At 37.7% G+C, this 21,037-nt stretch overlaps 1 long non-coding RNA gene and 1 pseudogene across 1 annotated transcript; both read left to right on the top strand.

The window, feature by feature from the left end:
* Positions 1–261: 261 nt before the first annotated feature.
* LOC136062587 (uncharacterized) lies at positions 262–17,777 on the top strand. The gene is made up of 2 exons (XR_010624311.1): positions 262–800; positions 17,598–17,777. It is a non-coding gene; the product is annotated as an uncharacterized LOC136062587 (long non-coding RNA).
* Positions 797–1,919, top strand: LOC111990455 (F-box protein At3g07870-like; annotated as a pseudogene).
* Positions 17,778–21,037: the final 3,260 nt, after the last annotated feature.

Below are 21,037 nucleotides of genomic sequence, written 5' to 3'. Positions count from 1 at the left end.
GGTTTTTTGGTGGAGGTTGTGGTTGTGTTGAGGGCTGTTGGTGGTGGAGGTTGTGGTTGTGGAATTCTGGATTTGTCGTTGGTGGTGGTGGAGTTGGGTTTCGGTGTAGCTGGGTATTGGTGCGTGAAATGGGTTTTTGGGAAAAGAGATGTTAATGGGTATTGATGAAAAGCATAAAGAAATAGAAATAGAAAGAAGAGTAAAGAAGACCGAACCTGTTTTCGATCTGAGCCGGCGTCAGACAGGGAGGTCTGTGCAGTGCATTTCGCTTTATGTAGTTTGGGTTTTTTTCTGGATTGGGTGTGCTACATTGGGAGAAAATGTCTTGTGAGAGATAAGAGAAATCCTCCGCGGGTACCAACCATAAGCAAACAGTGCGGTGTCAGTGGGTGGGCTCCACCATTTTGGCAAAAAGTAGGCTTAAATTTTGAGTTATTTGACTAGATTATGTTGCCAAACAAGAATTTTGGAGTTTTTGAGAGGAAGTGAAAACTGAGTTATGAGTTATGGATTTTGAGATTGAGTTATGAGTATTGAGTTATAGCCAAACCAAACGGTCCTAATTATTAATTCCATTTTCTTTCACCAACCCCAAATACAGAAAGAAGCATCGAGTCTCAGATCACCTGATCTGTACCTCAATAATCTAATACCCCCAAAGTTGAAAGTATTCCTCGCTCTAAAATGTCCGAAATGAGAGAACCACCGGTTCTCCGACACAGGAAGATTAACCATATCCCGTATGACATCGTACTCAACATCATGGGAAAACTACCGGTGAAATCAGTGATGAGATTAAGGTGTGTTTCCAAATCCTTGTACTCCTCAATCACTAGTCTAGATTTCATTTCCACCCACCTTATAACATCAACAACAGCGACAACAACAAAAATGGTGATAATGCTTATGTCATACACATGCCGTCTCTTCCTCGTACTAACCACGATAATGCGTTAGTCTGTACGGTCGCTTTGGACCGAACGTTTGATAGGATTTCTGAGATTGAAATTCCTTTTAATTTTCCTACTGCGTGTATCCAATTCCAATTAGTGAGTTCCTGCAATGGCTTATTGTATCTCGCTAATTTGAGTATCTCCACTACCACTTTTGCTAATGCCTTATATTTGTGGAACCCCAGCATTAGAAAATTCAAGAAATTGCCTCCTACTTGCTTAGGAAAGTTAAACAAAGTTACACTCGGATTCGCTTATTGTTCCGATAATAATGACTATAAGGTTGTAAGGACTTCACTTAGTTCTTCGCATTTGTCTACGTCTGAGATTGAGCTGTACACATTAAGTTCGGATTCATGGAGAAGGGTTGAAATTTCTTCGACAACAGATGTAATGCTCTGTAGAAATTTTCTTTCTCCAATTCCGTTGATTAACGGAGCTTTACACTGGGTGGCATCTATTAAAGACGAGAATTGCATGGCAGAAACAAATATTATGGCATTTGATGTCAGCAGTGAGAAATTCATCAGAAAGCTAGCACTGCCTGATGGTACTACCTTTCTACACCTTCGAAGATATCTTACATCATTCAGAGGGAAATTGGCTTTCATTGAACAATCTTTTTTTCCAATACTCCATATGGGTAATGAGGGACTATGGTGTGGTTGAGTCTTGGAATAAACTTTTTGTTTCTACCATTTAAAACAGAATATTGTTGGATTCCTTGACCGATTATGGTTCACTTATGGTTTGCTACAGAAATGATCCAGTAAAGAGGCTGGGATTTAAGTTTGCTTTAATTGACACTGAAACTCTACAAGAGAAGAAGGATACTGATATCCAACAACCTTCATATGTAGCCACTTTCATGGAGAGCCTTTTTTACTTGATGGAACAAACGTGGAATCTTACTAACTGGTTCATGGTGAGCATATAAGATTGAAGACAATATATGGTATGGATGAAGTGAAACCTTGTTTATTCCTTTTCCTTTAGTAGTAGCATGATAGTTAGGTAGTATTGCTAAAGCTCGACTTTATTCCATGTTACATTATACCTTTTGTGACTATTAAAATTAGTCTTTGATATTTGTATGTGAAATGGTTGTTATGGTATGGGATGATTCTTATTCCTTTAGAGTTACGAAGAGCTAGATATAGCCCTCTTGATTCAATTTAAAGAAGAATTGACTAAAAAAACATAACTAAATAAAAGAATCTCTAAAAGTGAGAATGTTTAAAAGGAGTAGGCAGATGCTTGTCTAGTGAGCATGATGCCATTCCAAGGTCATGTTCTTACTTGGTTCAAGCTACATGGTCTATGTTGTTTGTTTACTATGTTTAACCTTAATGTTGACAATAAGAAGCTACTTTGTATGAGAGAGAATCGGTTCCAAGATAAGTGATTATATCTCTGTTGCCTCTAAGAGTTTGATCTTGATATGGAATGCTATTTTCTCGTGCTTAGTTGGGTCCAATCACATGTTTATTGTCAGCGGATGTGGATCAACATGTTTCAGGTGCTTAACTATTGTGTTTCTTTCAATATTATTGTGTTCTTTATGCTAAAGAAACATGCTAAGGTTTATACTACTAAGGGGTTTGTTCGCATCTATCAAAAAAAAAAAAAAAAGGGGTTTGTTCGCAAAACTTGTTTGGTAAATGAGGTAGAACTTAAAGGCATATAGAGCTGTTAGGTTGTGACGTACATTTGCTTAATATACCACTTCAGCTGTATGTCATCCCAAGAATATTTTTGGACCATATTTGGCTTCTTTCATGGACATCAACTAGTCATCTATATATCTGGAAACCCTTTGGAAGAGGTTCCATTTTACTTTCAACAACTTGATATTGACAAATATTTTAATTCTCAAATTCTCTTTCTATAGCACAAGTTTGCTTCTTGTTGATACTAGAGGAATTCATCCTCATTTCTTTTTAAGTTTGTGGCATAAAATTACTTTCTTTGAACAAAGTAAAAAAAATCATAAATTCATTCCTAAACCTCTGTCAGAGCAATAGCAGTCTCCCTATGACATTGTACATTGTCCATTGACCTCCCAACTCTGTAGCATTATTTGTATTTCTAGTACTATACATCTTGTAAACACATATTTCTCAAGTAATAATTAGATTACTGTTTTATCTTGGGAATTTATTTGATGCTAACCTGCCTAAGTACACTCACCCTTGCATAATCGCAGTTCTCTTACTTTCCCTTCACTCTCTCTCTCTCTCTACAAATGATGGAGCCATATATACTGATCCTCGAAGGTATAACAACTGTCTCCCTAACGACATCATGGTTGACACCTTGGTGATGCTGCCTGTGAAATCATAGATGAGGTTCTACAGAAGCATTGAGAAGATCGTCTGATCTGTACCTCAATAATCTAGTACCCCCAAAGTTGAAAGTATTCCTCGCGCTGTGTCTCTTAAGTCTTAACTATTAAATGTCCCAAATGAGAGAACCACCGGTTCTCCGACACAGGAAAATTAACCGTCTCCCTTACAACATTGTACTGTGCATACTTTTTTTTTTTGATAAGTAACGAAAATTTTATTAAAAAACAAAAAACAGCCAACCCGAGTACATTGGGAATTTACTATGGGGGCCTAAATCAAAAACCAAGATTACAATGATCAAGTAAAACAGGAAGGAAAGAAAAAGAAGAATGACAAAAGATCACACTCCAATCAAGGAGAGTGTGTAAAAAGAAAGGCTTAATCTCTAACATAGAGCGCTCATATCCCTCAAAGCTTCTAGCATTTCTTTCACGCCAAATACACCATAACAAGCAATGAGGCACAATTCTCCACAACTCTATATTTCTATGTCGTCCAAACATACCCTGCCAAGACTCAAACAACTCAATAGCCTTCTGAGGCATAACCCAATGAATTCCAAACAAACAAAACACCAACAACCACAACTCACAAGCAATGGGGCAATGAAGAAGAAGATGATCCACTGACTCCCCACAATTCTTACACATATAGCACCAATCAAGAACTAGCACACGTCGTTTGCGAAGGTTATCTGCTGTTAAAATCTTACCTAAGGAAGCAGACCATGAAAAGAAAGCTACCCTTGGAGGAACCTTCGATTGCCATATCATTCTCCAAGGAAAGGAAAAGAGGGTAGGAGGGTAGAAAGAAAGATAGAATCCTCTAACCTCAAAATCTCTACTCCTTGCTGGCTTCCAACAAACCCGATCAGGACCCAATCCCCGTATTGTTGTAAAGTAGACCAAATCCATAAACAAATCAAAGGATTCTTGTTCCCAATCTTGTGGAGGACGACGAAATTTAGCATCCCAATGAAATTTAGCATCCCAATGAATCCTCCCACCAGACCAACACATAACCTCCGCTACTGAAGAATCTTTTGTCCTACTAATACAATAAAGTTCCGGGAAAGCCTCTTGGAGAGTACAATCTCCACACCACACATGTTTCCAAAACTTCACTCTAGTACCATCCCCCACATCATACAGAAGGAGTTTAGAAAAACTCATCCAACCACTCCTAATATGTCTCCACAGGCTAACACCATAAGCACTGGTCACCTTTTTCGTGCACCAACCACCCCAATCATTCCCATATTTCACCTCAATAACCCTCCTCCATAGAGCATCGGTCTCCATACTATACCTCCATAACCATTTTCCTAATAAGGCAGAATTGAAACTCCTCAATCTTCTAATACCCAACCCTCCAACCTGTAGTGGTTTACAAACCTGAGCCCATTTGACTAAGTGTAATTTAGATTCACCACTCATACCACTCCAGGCAGAAGGGACAGATAGTATGTAGGTAAAGAGGAAAGAGTAATTTTAATAAGAGTTACCTTGCCCCCCTTAGATAGATAAAACCTCTTCCATCCTGCTAATCTTCTTTCCATCTTCTCCAAAATAGGATTCCAAATTGACACCTCCTTAAATTTAGCTTCTAACGGTAGCCCCAAATATCTCAATGGAAGAGAGGATTGCCTACAACCCAACATCTCCACCAGAACATCCATATTGTGCACCACAACTATAGGAACCAACTTAGATTTCCCCAAGTTAATCCTTAAACCTAAGACCTCCTCAAATCTAGCCAGAATTGCTCTCAAACTAGCTATTTGCATAGGATCAACATCACAAAAAATAAGAGTGTTATCAGCAAATAAAAGATGAGACACCATCACTGAGTTACCAGCCAAATTACCTACAGATAAGCCTGAGACCTGACTAGTAGTAGCAACTACATCTAACATACGACTCAAACCCTCCATAACAATATCAAATAGCAACGGAGATAGGGGATCCCCTTGCCGAATTCCCTTAGAACTACCAAAGAAATCAGAAGGACTACCATTGATCAGAATGGAGAATTTAACAGTTGATATGCAACACATTATCCATTTTCTCCATTTCTCTGAAAACCCACAGCTCTGAAACATATACATTAAAAAACCCCAACTCACATGGTCATATGCCTTCTCCACATCCAACTTACACAACACTCCTGGAACACCGGACTTCAATCTACTATCAATACATTCTGAAGCAATTAAAAAAGAGTCCAATATCTGTCTACCTTTCACAAATGCATTCTGAGAATCTGAAATAAGCCCTTGAGCCACCCTTCGAAGACGATTGACTAACACCTTAGAAATAATTTTATAAATCCCACCAACTAAGCTAATAGGCCGAAAATCCTTAATCTCCACAGCATCCACCTTTTTGGGAATAAGAGCAAGGAAAGAAGCATTAAGGCTCTTTTCAAACATAGTCTGAGTATGAAAGTTTTGAAACATAACCATAATTTCAGCCTTCAAAAAACACCAGCAAGACTGAAAGAATGCCATAGAAAAGCCATCCGGGCCAAGAGCCTTAGCACCCTTAAAATCACTAATCACCCCAAACACCTCTTCCTCATCAAATGGCCTATCTAGCCAAAGTGCATCTTCCTCGGAGATATAAGAGAACACTACATCATCTAATAAAGGTCTATGAGCCATATTTTCAGCATAAAGCTGCCTATAAAAATGAGAAATACAACTTGCTATAGCCTTCGGATCTGAAGACAATTCTCCATCCACCATAAGCCTATCAATGGAATTAGATCTTCTATGAGAGTTAACTATACGATGAAAGAATCTAGTATTCCTGTCTCCTTCTCTAATACAAAGGACTCTAGACTTCTGCCTCCAACAGATTTCCTCTATCAAAGTAACTTTTTCTAATTCACCTCGAACTCTCTCCAACTCCAGCCTTTCCTCCTCCAATAAAGCTTGACTCTCCTCAATCATTTCTAAATCACTAAGTTTTTTCCACAATTTTCTCACTCTTCAATATTTCCAAAAACCTCCACATTCCATTTTTTCAAATCATTTTTCAAGAGTTTCAATTTATTGGCCAAAACAAAACTCGGAGCTCCTAGGACATTATAAGATTCCCACCAAGATCGCACCCTCTCTACAAAACCCTTATCTTTAAGCCACATATTCTCAAATCTAAACGGCCTCCTACCTCTCTGAAAGGAACCACCCTCAAGAAAAATCGGGAAGTGATCAGATAACAACCTAGGTAAGCGTTGTTGAGAGACAGATGGAAACTTATCCTCCCAATCTGCAAAAAACAAAAATCTGTCCAGCCTAGCCTTAGAAGCAACTTCACGAGAATTAGCCTAAGTGAAAGATCCCCCTTGAAGCAGAATATCTATGAGACCTTACTTAGAAATAAAATTGGAAAACTCCGACATAGCAGGAGTAAAAGAGGTAGAACCATAGTGCTTGGAAGGGAATCTTACCATATTAAAATCACCACCCACACACCATGGAACATTTCACCAACTGATTAAACCAAATAATTCTTCCCATAAGAACCTTCTATCTCTCAAAGAATTAGGACCATATACGTCAGTAAACGCCCAGACAAACTGATCAGACACACTTGTAAATCTACAAGAAACCGAAAATTGCCCCACTGCTTCCTCCACTTTATTCACAACCCGTGTATCCCACATCAATAGCACCCCTCCAGAAGCTCCACAAGAGCCTAGATAAGACCAATCAACATGTTGACCCCTCCACAAACTGCGAACCACAGCTCTAGTTATCAACTCCATTTTAGTTTCTTGAAGACAAATAACATCTGGCCCCCAATCTCTAACCAGATTATGAACTCGAAGCCTTTTATCCCGATCATTCAGCCCTTTAACATTCCAAGAAATAATCTTCAAATTCATTGATGAACCACCACAACCCACTCCTTACTTACATTCCTTGATTTCGTTGAACCAACCTCAACATTCATAGAGGTCAATAAATTTTTCAACTCCCGTTGACCTTTCTGCCCCGACTTGCCCTGCTTCCTTTGATCATCTACTGTCTGAAGCTTTTTATTCTTTTTCCTGGCCTTTATAACTAGCAATAATCCCGTAATTTGCTCCTCAAAACCTTCCAAAGAAGTGCCCACTGATTTTCTAAAAGCCTTAATCCGATTTGTTACCCATTGAGATAAATGATTACTATCAACCGACTCCTTACACCCAATCCCCAGCTTTTAACTACACTCCAACTCCAAGGGAACTTCTGTGGCCAAAGGTACCACAACTAAAGGCTTGCCATTACACTCCCAAGTCATCGACCTCTCCTCAAAATCCCACATCTCCTCCTCTGCCTTAGTAACAATAGATAAAGAATCTACTAACCCATCACAGTCCTCTGCCCAGCTAACCATCTGACCTTCATTGATAAAAGAATCATTATCTATTATTGTCTCTACATCCGTGACTGAGCAATCCGACACACTCTCTGGAGATCGATATAAAGATAGAGGAATCACTATTTGCCGACCATCCCACAATTGTAGCATCCATTCTTTGGAGTTACCCCATGATTTATCCAAATCACTGACCAATTCCCTAATAGTGGGACAAGAATTAAATACCACCTTAAAATTAGAAGTCTCTGGCACCGTCGCCCTTACCTCCGGTTCCAAAGATTCATCATTCTCATACTTCGTCGCCGCCGGAGAGGACGACTTCTCCTCTAGATTTTCTAACGGGTCCCCAGATGACAGCACCGTCACCTCCGCCTGCTCCAAAGAAGCATATATCGGTGCTGAAAGTGGCGAACTCAGCTCGCATGTCTCCTGGACCGCTTCTGCTGTCAATATTGGCAAGGTGGGAGAGTGGGTAAGCCAGCTCGGACTCACTTGATCAATAAACCCACTCCCACCTGGGACTTCCGGTGCCGAAAAAGAAGAATTCGAGCCCCTATTGACCATCAGAGCCATCTCCGACCTCCTAGGTGGTAAAGAAACAGGCACAGAGCTCACGGGGTATACTTGAGAACTCGCACCATTCAAGTTTGAGCTCGGGTCAGAGGAACATGACTCTAAATTACCTTCCTCAGCATTTGGGCCCGTAATGACTGGGCTGGGTTTATTTTGGGAATGCTTGGAACAATCACCTGCCTCAAAAATAAATTAGCTTGTCAAAAGTGGGCCTGAATAACTCTTAAAATTACCCAACCAAGGTGCATGGGCTTCTGAAGGCAGATGGTCCATTCCCTTAAACTCATCCTGGGCTTGACAGCTTGCTTATCCCCACTATAACGTTGCCAAGATACCCGCCTCTTTCCAAATTCATTAACTTCCACAGTCAAACCTTTCCCTAGCCATCTAGACCTCCTAAATTGTCGCTCCCAACCAGAATCAACGTCTTTCAAATTCAAATTATTCAAAGGAAATCTGAATTTATTTTGTTCCGGATTTTTCTCCTTAATCTTAGTCTCTCCATTAATACCACGAGCATCCTCAGAAGACTACCAGTGAAATCAGTCATAAGATTCAAGTGCATTTCCAAAACCTTGGACTCCTCAATCACTAGTCCCGATTTCACCTACACCCACCTTAATCAGAACAACAACAACTACAACAAAGATGATGATGATCATTGTTATCTCATACACATGCCGGTTCCTCTTCCTTGTACTAACAGGTCAGTCTGTACTGTCGCTTTCGACCACACTTTTGATAAGGTTTCTGAGTTTCAAATTCCCAAAGATATTTGTTTTAAAGGTGTCCAAATAGTGGGTTTGTGCAATGGCTTATTGTGTCTCGTTGATAACGATAATCATATATATTTGTGGAACCCCAGCATTAAAAAATACAAGAACTTGCCTGTTACTTGCTTAGGAATGTTAATAAATGTTACCCTCGGATTTGCTTAACATTCCGAGAACAATGACTACAAGGTTGTGAGGATTTCATGTTCTCCTTGGTTGTCAGCTATGTTTCTAAATGGGATTGAGGTGTACACGTCAAGTTTTGATTCTCGGAGAAGGGTTAGAATCGCAACCAATGGTACCTACTACTTTCAAAATGATCTTTTCCCAACCCCATTGGTTTGTGGAGCTTTACATTGGATGGCACTTATAAATAGAATAACACACGGGTAAAAGTATGATTATGTCATTTGATGTCAATAGTGAGGAATTTAGAAAGCTATCACTGCCTCATGGTTCTACTGATGCCAACACTGTTCATACATGTCTTGCATCATTCAAAGGGGAAACTGGCTTTAATTACACATGGATGTAGTGAACAACTTGGTGTTGGACACTCCATATGGGTGATGAGGGAATATGGTGTGGCTGAGTCTTGGAATAAAATTTGTTTTCTACCATATGAAAGACTGTCTGCTTGTTCTGCTTTTACCGAGTGTGGTTCACTTCTGATTTATAGGGACTTCCTCACTGAACCAAATAATACTAAATCTAAATATGAGTTTCTTTCAGTTGAAACTGAAACTTTACTGGAGAAGAAGGATCCTGATATCCAATATCCTTCACTTGTAGCTACTTTCATGGAGAGCCTTGTTTTACTTGACGGAGCAAACATGGTGTCTTACTAGCAGATGGTTGCATAAAAGAAGTGAAGTCATTAGTGGTATTCCTTTTCCTTTAGTAGAAGGTATGATTGTATTGCTAAAAGCTTAATTTCAACCCCTGGTTTATATTATCCTTTATTAGTATTTGATATCTGTATGTGGATGGTTGTTATGCACATACTCAAACAATACTTGGCCACTGTAACCCTTCTATGCTTACGTGTTCCTCTGGTAGTATTATAAAGAGCTAGATTAGAGCTCTCCTGACTTCAATTTAAAAGAAGAAATAACCAAACAGAAGAGAATAGGAGTAGCCAACTATTTCTTTAGTAAGCATGATGCCATTCGGTTCCAAGATATCTGATCTCACTATATCTTCTTATCTCTAGCCTTTCTGAGAGGAATCTAGATAAGGAATTCAATTATCTCATGCTTGGCTGGGTTCAATCACATGTTTATTGTAAACGAAAGTGAATCAAGAAGTTTCGGTGCTAAAATATTGATTTTCTGTTAGTACGATTGATAGGTAAGTAGGATTTCATTTATAATAAAAAAGACATTACTGGTGGTGTACTACAATCCTCAAAAAGTATAGCTTTCAATAAAATCTATAAAACTAGAGAATGAATGACTACTTAAGGAAGCCATCCACTCATACAATAGGCATAGAAAAAGAAATTTCACATCCAGTCTTGATTGTTAGCACTGTTGTGCTCTTAGGTGCTAGGTTGTGAGGTACATTTGTTTTACTCCTAGGCATTGATGGGATTTTATTGACCCAATTTATTAATGAGAAATTACTGTTGATGAAGCATCTGTATACCACTTTAGTTGTATGTCATCCCAAGTTGGAACAATCAATAATTAAGTTCTTATAAATAAAATATATATTTCTGCAAAATTAGCTATGCCACTTGGCGTAGTGTGAGACATTGACTATACATTTGTACAAAGTTAGCTATGTCACCTAGCATAATATGTGCCATTCAAGGGTGTTCAACATTTTACATTCTCTCAACTTCAGCTTTTATATATTATATTAAAATTAGATTAGTGGCATAATGGTGTTAAGTATTCAAGCAAGATTGCTGTTGGAGCTGTATTCTAGGCTGAAATATAAGGAAGATAGAGACTAGTAGTACAGTGAGATGTTATGCACCATGACTTTTTGGAAAAGCTTAAAGAGCTAGTTGATCATATCATTTTTTTTTTCAACTTAATTATTTTTTATGTGTTTGATATTGAAGGATATATACATATATATATATATATATATTTTTATGCTAGATGACGTGCATTTTTTTTTTTTTTTTTTTTTTTTAATCATGATTCTTGGTTTGGGTCCCACTAAGATTGTATCCAAATCTCTTTGAGATAGTTTTGGTAAGATTGAAACATTGGCTTCTTTCGTTGCATTGGCTTCTTCATCATAGGCAAAGATTTGTAGGAGCAGAGAAGAGTTGGGGGTGCTAGAGTTAGTGTCTTCCTTTCTTAACTGTTGGATTGGTGAATGTATCTTGTAGGAGATGATGAAATCGTTTGTAATTTAATAAAGTATAGGAAGTTTGATGTCGCAAATTATTGTAGGGATTTGAAAGAACCAATTGGAGCTATGTTTAGTTTAAAGAAATAACTGCACTTTTGATGGTGTTGAGATTAGCTGAGGGTTTTTTTTTTTTTTTTTTTTAATTCAAAGGCTCTTCAATAGGATGTCTGCTATATGCCACTTGTTTCCTACCTCTCTCTTTCTATCTCCCTCCCTCCTATCCTTTTCTTTCTTCAACTTTCCGAATGCTGTAAATTTTTCTTTCTTGAAGATTCTTCTCTATATCTCCAAGGCAGTAAAGTTATACCCAATTTTTTATGAGGAATCTGTGGATCATCTTATTTTTTGCTCGTTAGTTCATTCTATGTGGATGCATATGATTCAACTGTTTGGGATTGATTGGGTCATGCCAAGTTCGGTTGCAGACGTACTTTGTTGTTAGCACCATTGGCTTGGGAAAAATAATTCCGTTATTTGGAATTTGGTTCCAGGCTGTTTGATGTGGACTATTTGGATTGAATGTAATCGGCGTTCTTTTGAGGATATCGAGAAATTAATGGCCCAATTGTTAGATTTGTGCCAGCGGACTCTCTTCGATTGGTCTCAGTGTTGGGGTCTTTCGGATTGTTCTACTATTATTGATTTTCTTTTGTCTCTTAGAATAGGATTTTGATTCCTTTATTTCTTTTTGTTACTATGCTGTTCTTTGTTCACTACTGTGAACTCTATGTATTTTTTGTTCTTTTCTATTAATAATATTATTTTCTTTCCTATCAAATAATAATAATAATAATAATAACAAAAGGTTTTGGCGCATCCTCTCTCTCTCTCTCTCCTCTTTTTTCTCTATTACAGTTGACGGATGTGGTTTATGGGTATTGCTTAAAGTTTCTGAAAAGCTCAAAGTTTTACCTTGTCAAACTTCTTTTAAGTTTTATAACAAACCTACTTCTTATTTGTTGAATCACCCCATATAATTTGTGCCTTAAACTTTCTAATTAACCCCTTAAACCATCCTATCTTAAAACCTTTGTGTTGCTTTCCTGAAAATTTCTGCAACTTGTTTCCTCACAATTTGTTAGATCTCTTTCCTATAAGCCCTGCTATTATGTTCAAAATTTAAGCTCTAAACCCTTCTACAATTCCAAGCCCTTAACTGTTGGATTCAGTTAATGTGTATCTTTGTAGGAGAGGATGAAATAGTTTGAAATTTAATGAAATAAAGAAAGTTTGTATCTATTGGAGCTATGTTTGAGTGGACTCCAAATGTTTCCTTTATGGCTTGTTTGGATTGAGGGGGAGGGAGGGGGAGTAGAGTAGAGTTGGCCGAAAATTAGGCTAATTTCCGGGCAACGCTACTCTATTCCTTCTCCCTCCCCCTCAATCCAAACAAGCCATTAAAGTTTTCTTAAAAAAAAAAAAAAAAAAATAATAATAATAATAATAACAAAAGGTTTTGGTGCATCCTCTCTCTCTCTCTCCTCTTTTTTCTCTATTATAGTTGACGGATGTGGTTTATGGGTATTGCTTAAAGTTTCTGAAAAGCTCAAAGTTTTACCTCGTCAAACCTCTTTTAAGTTTTATAACAAACGTACTTCTTATTTGTTGAAGCACTCCATATAATTTGTGCCTTAAACTTTCTAATTAACCCCTTAAACCACCCTATCTTAAAACCTTTGTGTTGCTTTCTTGAAAATTTCTGCAACTTGTTTCCTAACAATTTGTTAGATCTCTTTCCTATAAACCCAGCTATTATGTACAAAATTTAAGCTCTAAACCCTTCTACAATGCAAGCCCTTAACTGTTGGATTCAGTTAATGTGTATCTTTGTTGGAGAGGATGAAATAGTTTGGAATTTAATGAAATAAAGAAAGTTTGTATCTACTGGGGCTATGTTTGAGTGGACTCCAAATGTTTCCTTTATGGTTTGTTTGGATTGAGGGGGAGGGAGGGAGAGTAGAGTAGAGTTAGCCAAAAATTAGGCTAATTTCCGGGCAACGCTACTCTATTCCCTCTCCCTCCCCTTCAATCCAAACAAGCCATTAAAGTTTTCTTGTGCAAGACTGCAGCTTTAGTAAAAAATTTAATAGTAAAGAATATCCTCAATAGAAAATTATTATTATGGACTGGTTGTTGTCCAAAGGCAGTGGATGGAAAATGTTAAATGGCTGTCACTGTAGTGTTTAATTGCACTTCGGTTAGGTTGTGAGGTACATTTGTTTTTCTCCTAGGCATTGATGGGATTTTACTGACCTAATTTATTAATGCAAAATCTGGTTGATGAAGCATCTATATACCACTTTAGTTGTATGTCATCCCAAGTTGGAACAATAAATTATTAAGTTGTTTCTCAAAAAAAAAAAAAAAAATTATTAAGTTCTTATAAATAATAAATTAAAAAACAAGGATTTCTGCAAAATTAGCTATGCTACTTGGCGTAGTGAGAGACATTGACTGTACATTTGTACAAAGTCAGCTATGTCACTAGGCATAATATGAGCCATTCAAGGCTGTTCAACATTTAACATTCTCTCAACTTCTGCTTTTATATGTTATATTAAAATTAGATTAGTGGCATAATGGTGTTAAGTATTCAAGCAAGATTGTTGTTGGTGCTGTATTCTTGGCAGCTAGGGACTAGTAGTAGTGGAAGATTGTCAACAGTGAGAGTACAGTGAGATCTCCACCATGACTTTTTGGAAAAGCTTAAGAAGGTAGTTGATCATATCATTTTTTTTTTTTTTTTGGTCATTGATATTGAAGGATTTTATATTTTTTGATGCTAGATGACATGCATGATTTATTTTTGTGTATTTCTTTAATCGTTATCCTTGGTTTGGAGAGGTCCCACTAAGATTGTATCCAAATTTCTTCGAGATAGTTTTTGTAAGATTGCAACATTGGCTTTTTATTTCGTTGCATTGGTTTCTTCATCATGGGAAAAGATTTGTAGGAGCAGAGAAGAGTTCGGGGTGCTAGAGTTAGTGTCTTCCTTTTCTTAACTGTTGTATTCGGTGAATGTGTATCTTGTAGGAGATGATGAAATGGTTTGGAATTTAATGAAGTATAGTGAATTTGATGTCCAATCTTATTGTAGGGTTTTGAAAGAAACTATTGGAGCTAAGTTTCCATGGAGTTTTAAAGAAATAACTGCAGTTTTGATGGTGTTGATAATAGCTTATTTATTTTTTGTTTTTTTGGGTCAAAGAATGTTCAATAGGATATCTGCTATAGGCTGCCTGCTTCCCACCTCTCTATCTCTCTCTCTCTCCTATCCTTTTCTTTCCTCAACTTTCCACATGCTTGTAAATTTTTCTTTCTTGAAGGTTCTTCCCACCTTTTTCTCTTTCTCTCCTCTTTTTGCTCTGTTACAGTTAATGGATATGGTTTATGGGTATTGCTAAGTTTCTAAAAAGCTCAAAGTTTTACCTTGTCAAACCTCTTTTAAGATTTACAACAAACCTACTTCTTATTTGTTGAAGCACCCCATCTAGGTTGTGCCTTAACTTCTAATTAACCCCTTAAACCACTATTGATGCTTATTTTGGAAGCCCAATAGCAGGAAAAAACCCAACAATATGGGCAGAAAAGAGTTAGTAGATTGATAAAAAAACCATTAAGCTCGAATGGTAGGAACAATAGATTGTAAGCCCATAAAGTAAACAAATGGGCCTTGAGGAAAGCAAATGGGTCTAGAAGAGCCCAGAGAAAGAAGTGGTAAACCTATGATCATTATGTGATGTAGAAAAGTAAGAATGGGCCACAACAAACCCGATGTAATGAAGTAAGAAAGTAAGGGGTTGATGGAAAGCCCATGAGTTCCAAGGGTGAAGGATACGGTAATTGGGCCAGGGAAGTTCAAAAGAGTTAGTAAAAGTCCATGGGAATGCAGAATTAAGAAATGGGCCGAGGATGCCCAAGGAAAGGAAATGGGCCGAGGATGCTCAAGGAGAAAGAAACGAGCCAAAGGAGCCCATATGTAACGCAATGGGTCAAGAAAGCCCAAAGTAGCATGAGCATGAATCTAATGACCATACTGGGTCATTGTAACCAATTGAGAGAAGAACATGCAACAGGCCCAGAGGAGGCCCAGCAAGAACAGGTCAAATAACACCACGACAGGAATGGCAGAGTGGCATGGCAAGAATAGCAGCAAGATTACAGAAGGAACAAAGAATGGGCTAAAGGGAGAAAAACCCACAATCAAGCAAGGCTTGGCCCGTGAAAGGAGCAAGCCAATAAAGAGTGGAAAATTAGAAAATAGTTCACGCCATAAGAGATCAAGGATGAGCAGCAGAATGCATAGATGAACCTCCAGACCATGGCAAATGCATGAGTGGCGGACAAGTATTTGACATACACGGAAGTGGAGCACGCACAATGCCCAAGCACTACCAACCTGTACCTAACCAACACAGGAGTAGTGGTTAATGGGTCAGAGGTAAGAGAGGGTATGGTCTAGCAGTAGAGAGAAGGGAAAGCCTATTCTGGGGTTCCTACTCAAATTCTTTTGGGGGGAGATGTCCTACTGGGATGACATACCACCCAAAAGAAAGAAGGATGAGTTAGAATTACTAGGCAGCTAACAAACCAATGGGTGGTCGAGAAAAATACCCTAATCTAGACAAAAGTAGTTAAAGGCTAAATGGTAAAAACTAGTCACGACAGACAGTATATAAAGGGCCCTTGCCGTGCACAGTATCATCATCACCATAGTAGCAATCACTAGGAGAGGATCATAGCACCACCATCACCATAACACTACCCGAAATACTAGGCAGCTAACAAACCAATGGGTGGTCGAGAAAAATACCCTAATCTAGACAAAAGTAGTTAAAGGCTAAATGGTAAAAACTAGTCACGACAGACAGTATATAAAGGGCCCTTGCCGTGCACAGTATCATCATCACCATAGTAGCAATCACTAGGAGAGGATCATAGCACCACCATCACCATAACACTACCCGAATAAGCACTAAGAAAGAAAGAAAAGGAGTCGGAAAAGAATCAAAGTAATAAGACGAAGAAAAAAAGAGAAAGAAGAAAAGTAGAGAGTGTAGAATGACAGGCATGCATCAATAGGTTAATCCATTCTCTCCCTCTAAAAATCCTACCCTCTGTTGAGGATAAAGAATTTGTTTGGGTACAAGCCATTCAAGCTTGTTCTCTCAGAGTGGGTAACTTTTACCGCAAGATCTTCCTGTGAGGTTATCCACGTTGAGGAAGTGGTTCCCTCCTTGGCCTCAGTCCCATAATACAACTAACACGGCAGACTAATCTTTTTCTTCTTTGATTTAATCACTTATTGCTATTGTTTGTCTTGGCAATTTCACCTATAACGTGTTTCTTGTTGCTATATCCTTTTCCTTATTCTAATTAAGGATCTCTTGCTTTGCCTAATAATAAACGTATTTCTTTTATCATTGTTTTATTGCATTTACCTGCCGTAACTCTTTTGTAATAGTTTAATTTTTTTTTTTTCTAACAGCAATTGTATTGCCTTTGTTATTGTCATACTGTATGTGTCTGTCATAACTCTTTTGTAGCAGCTTCGCTTGCCATGGGCATGTGACCAAAATTTCGGCAAACAAGGTATAGTTTGTGCACAAGCACCAAGGTGAGTTGCAATTGGACCGATTTCAACTCTCTTATTCAGAACACTTGGGCCTAGTACAGCAGGAGACAGTCCAACCCAAATTCACAAAAGGCCCACCACAACCACCCTATCTTAAAACATTTGCATTGCTTTCCTGAATATTTCTGCAATTTGTTTCCTTACAATTTGTTAGACTTCTTTTTTATAAATCCTTCTATTATAATCAAAATACAAGCTCTAAACCCTTCTACAATTCCTAGCCCTTAACTGTTGGATTCAGTGAATCTGTATCATGTAGGAGAGGATGAATTGGTTTGGAATTTAATGAAATAAAGAAAAATTTTAGGGCTTCCAGAGCACCTATTGGAGCTATGTTTAAGTGGAGTCCAACTAAGTCCTTTAAAGGTTTTTTTTTTTTTGTATAGAACTTTAAAGTTTTCTTGTGCAAGACTGCAGCTTTAAGAAATATTTCAGTAGTAAAGAATATTCTCAATAGAAAACTATTGTTGTGGACTGGTTTTTGTCCAAGGGCGGTGGAGAGAAAAAGTTAATAAGCTGTCACTGCAGTGTTTAGTTGCACTTTGGTTATGGCTGCAAATGTTTCCTTGTTTCAGGTTTATGGGTTGCTGCCTAAGTAGTTTATTGAGATATTAGGACGGTAGGAAGGAAGGTGCAGGAGGCACAACAATAATGGGATTTTTAATGATTATATCACTTTGCCTAAAATGGTGTATTTGGTGAAAGAGAACTGCACTCTTGAGGGTGCTGAGAATAGATGATTAATTTTATTATTATTTCTTTTTTGTGTGTGTGGTGGGGGGGGTGGGTTTCAAAGGCTCTTCTATAGGATGTCTGCTATAGGTTGCATCCTCACTCTCTCTCTCTTCTTTTTCACTGTTACAAACATGCATTTGACGGATATGGTTTATGGGTATTGCTTAAAGCTTCTGAAAAGCTCAATGTTTTTACCTTGTCAAGCCTCTTTTAACATTTAGAAGTAAAACAAACTCATATCTTATTTGTTGAAGCTCCTTTTATAATTAATTTGTTCCTTAGCTTCTAATTAACCCCTTAAACCACCCTATCTTAAAAACTTTGTTACTGTCCAGAAAATTGCTGCGTCTTCTTTTTGCACAATTTGTTAGACTTATACAACCCTGCTATTATGTTGACAATACAAGCTTTAAACCCTTTTACAATTCCAAGCCCTTATTATTATCATTTATCCCATCCTTAGCAATCAAATTAGATATTATAGAAAATTCCCCATCTTCTTGTGCAATCTTCTTCTTCTTCATCTTATTGTAGGGAACCATTTTAAAGAAGAACCCTTTGAAGCTGTTTGCAGAATAAACTAAGGGCCAGAATATCAGCCAATTCATGCTCCGTTTTAATCTCATAACAAGCGTGCCTCCTTGCACCTTTACAAACCTCTTTTGTGACATTTTTATTCGGCATTTTGATACCCATAAAACTATTATATTCAGCCCTAAATATTTATAATAATACTAATTAGCTCTCAACATGCTACTTTGTAACAGCCCTAGCAAACCTTTAATTTACTAACCAAGCTATGTACCTTTTCTTTCATGTTAGACCCACGAAGTTAAATGTTATTCTGAGTCCCACTGCACACTTGTAGGCAGTATCACTCATGGCCTTGAAAGTGAAAGGATCCAAATCCATACTGAAAAGAATAAGCCGAAAGAATTTTGATTAAAAAAAGCAAGTAAGCAACCGAGTAGTGTAGTAGTAATCTCCTTGTATTCAATTTTCGTAGTGTAATTGCCTTGTAGTTCATCTTCAACTTTTGTATTCGACTCTTGTATTGTGATCTTCAATTCAATTCAAGTACGTTTCATCGCTTTCTTAGTTCTTGATCCTAATTACTTTAATCAAATCAATATACTTAGTTTGTCAATCTCTCATCATAATCCTTCAGTTGTCAATCTTACTTGCTTTAATTTTATTATTGCTATCGTATTTATTTGAATCTCATATGGCAAAAAAAGTCATTAAAGCATTATTGAACCCGTCATATTTTAGTTGAAGTTGAATTTGTTCCTCAAGTTTGAAAAAAAAAAAAAAATAATAATATAACCAATTGACTCCCACATAGAAATAATTTTTATAACAAACACAGAGTTGATATTATACATTGCTCATACTCCTCTTTTATAAGCAAACTAGCAGAGTGCTCGCACGTCGCGCGGATAATGTTGTAAGCTACTACATGACTTCAATAAAGAAAAACGGAAGCATCGCCAATGGGGGGTTGGCTGAGTTGGTTAGGACCTTCGTTCCCTGCTTGTCAGGCTTGGGTTCGAGTCCTGCCGACGGCCTTCTATTGGTGGGCATCCTTGGTGAGGGGTGTTCTCAGAAATGAGGTGACTCTCACACGTGTCCAAAATAAGTGACTTGCACATTTGACACGGCGCCGGTTTAGAAAATCCTACATTAATCATTATAGCAGAGTATTGATAATGTACATTATGTGAAAACAAAAAGGCAAAAACCAAAATGTCATTTTGGAGGCAGGCTGTGATTAATGCATCTACACAATCATAAAGGCAGAAACTTTTTATGTAACTAACGTAAAAACTTGCCGTACCAAAAAAAAAAAAAAGACTAACAAAGGAGGGAGACTTTGTTTATGAGATGTTTGTATGTAAATTCATCACCATAAAATAATAATGATTATAGTAAATAATTTGGGGTCAAAGAATTAGGCAACCCGGCCCGCTTCGTACCAGGCCCAAAGGCCCATGCCGAGGATGTAGGAATCTCCGAGGACGTAAGTAAGAAGCCCAAATCCCCAAGAGACATCGCCGAGAACGATCCTGTCCTTGGCCAGCTGAGATCATAGAAGGAAGAGGCATCACACCATCAAGGGCAGCCTCCCAGAGCATCCCAAGAGAAGAAACAAGTACAATGTGTCAGCCATAAAGGCGTGGCAGAGGAGCAATTCAGGGAGGAACTGTCACCTCCACATTAAATGCCCACAACTAACGTTCTGGCTGCATTAATGAAGAAAAGACCCCTGAACAGTGCTGCCTTGGTTGCTGCAACCCATAGAAAGTTTGAGAAAGCGACTGATGGGATATGCACTCGAGTATTGGCCTGCAAGATCGACAAATGGAGGGCCAAGATCAACTAAAAGGGGGTATATAATGTAACAGACCTCCCAAAGGGAGGGGATTGGAAGAAGGAACACGGGAGCAACTTGTATTATCTTTGTAACTAAGTGCTGAAGGAATAATAAGGACTACAAGCTCCATAAGAGAGTGCCGAGGAGCATAATTTCACACTCCAGTCAACATCCTTATCACTATTCAATCCATTCACCGCCATGTTTAGTTGTTGCAGCCCTCATTAAGCCCTAGTTCTTTCTCCCACTCTCTACAAATTTATTGTATTGGGCTAGTTGGGCTTGAGTCCACTCATCCAACAGTGATAGTGCTTAAACCCAGTCCCTACAATAATAGATATGGATTTGTGTAATTTAGGCAACAGAAATGCTAGAAGATTATCTATCTTGATCTCATTAGTTATTAGTATCCCTTTTTATTTAAAAAAAAAACTGAAACATTTGGTATACTAAAAGATATGAAGAAGAGAGAGAGTTGTGGTGTAAACTCAGGCAATTAATGGGAGAGTTGGATGATTGTAGAGAAACTTCATAAAAGGTGCCACTTGGCAAAAGCTTAGACCCTCACACAATGAGATCTCTGCTTTTATATATATATATTGAATATTGACTATTGGAGTTGTAAGATGCTATATAAGAAAGTTAAGTTAAACTTTTTCAAAAGTAATTAAGTTAAACTTTTTCAAAAGTAATAACATGAAAGAAGACCTTTTTTATCTATTCAAAAATATAATATTAGATAAATTTTCAATTAGATTTTTTTTTTTTTTTTTAGTATAAGTAAATTAGAATCGCTTAATCTACTAATGGCATTCATTAATTAGTTACATGTTGCATCAATACAAATTTCCATATACAATACATCTATCCTTGGCTTTAGAAATTGTAGATGACTTCAATAAAGAA

Source organism: Quercus suber, unplaced genomic scaffold (assembly GCF_002906115.3).
Source record: "Quercus suber isolate HL8 unplaced genomic scaffold, Cork oak 2.0 scaffold_429, whole genome shotgun sequence".
NCBI lineage: Eukaryota > Viridiplantae > Streptophyta > Magnoliopsida > Fagales > Fagaceae > Quercus > Quercus suber.
Note: the sequence above shows the minus strand (reverse complement) of the source record. Positions and strands in the feature narration are given on the sequence as shown.